Genomic DNA, 1,102 nt, shown 5'->3' with positions numbered 1-1,102 from the left:
CCGGCACACCCCCTCCCACCCACATTCCCCCCCTTTAGTTCATGTCCATGGGTCATAGATAGAAGTTCTTTAGCTTCTACACTTTCCATACTATTCTTACCCTCCCCTATTTTTTTACCTACCTTCTATGCTACTTATTCTGTGTATCTTTTCCTCCTCTCTCCCCCTCCCCTGTTACTAATACTCCATGTGATCTCCATTTCTGTGGTTCTGTTCCTGTTCTAGTTTGTGTAGTTTGTTTTTGTTTTAGGTGTGGTTGTTAATAATTGTGAGTTTGCTGTCACTTTACTGTACACGTTTTTATCTTCTGTTTCTTAGATAAATCCCTTTAACATTTCATATAATAAAAGCTTGGTGATGAGGAACTCCTTTAACTTGACCTTATCTGAGAAGCACTTTATCTGCCCTTCCATTATAAATGAAAGCTTTGCTGGATAGAGCAATCTTGGATGGAGGTCCTTGCCTTTCAGAACTTTGCAGCCCGTTCTTGCCTGCAAAGTCTCTTTTGAGAAATCAGCTGATAGTCTGATGGGAACTCCTTTGTAGGTAACTGCCTCATTATCTCTTGTTGCTTCTAAGATTCTCTCATCTTTAATCTTGGGTAATGTAATTATGATGTGCCTTAGTGTGTTCCTCCTTGAGTCCAACTTCTCTGGGACTCTCTGGGCTTCCTGGACTTCCCAGAAGTCTATTTCCTTTGCCAGATTGGGGAAGTTCTCCTTTATTATTGGTTCAAATAAGTTTTCCACTTGTTGCTCTTCCTCTTCTCCTTCTGGTACCCTATAATTAGGATGTTGGAATGTTTAAAGATGTCTTGGAGGTTCCTAAGCCTCTCCTCATATTTTTGAATTCTTATTTTTTTCAGTCTTTTCTGTTTGGTTGTTTCTTTCATCCTTTTGGTGTACTCCATTGATTTGAGTCTCAGTTTCCTTCCCATCACTACTGGTTCCCTGTGCATTTTCCTTTATTTCACTTAGTGTAGTCTTCATTTTTTCATCTAATTTGTGATCAAATTCAACCACTTCTGTGAGCATCCTGGTCACCAGTGCTTTGAACTGTGCATCTGATAGGTTGACTATCTCTTTGTCACTTAGTCGTATTT

This window comes from Phyllostomus discolor, chromosome 2, assembly GCF_004126475.2.
Source record: "Phyllostomus discolor isolate MPI-MPIP mPhyDis1 chromosome 2, mPhyDis1.pri.v3, whole genome shotgun sequence".
NCBI lineage: Eukaryota > Metazoa > Chordata > Mammalia > Chiroptera > Phyllostomidae > Phyllostomus > Phyllostomus discolor.
The sequence above is the reverse complement of the archived record's forward strand: the minus strand, read 5'-3'. Positions refer to the sequence as shown.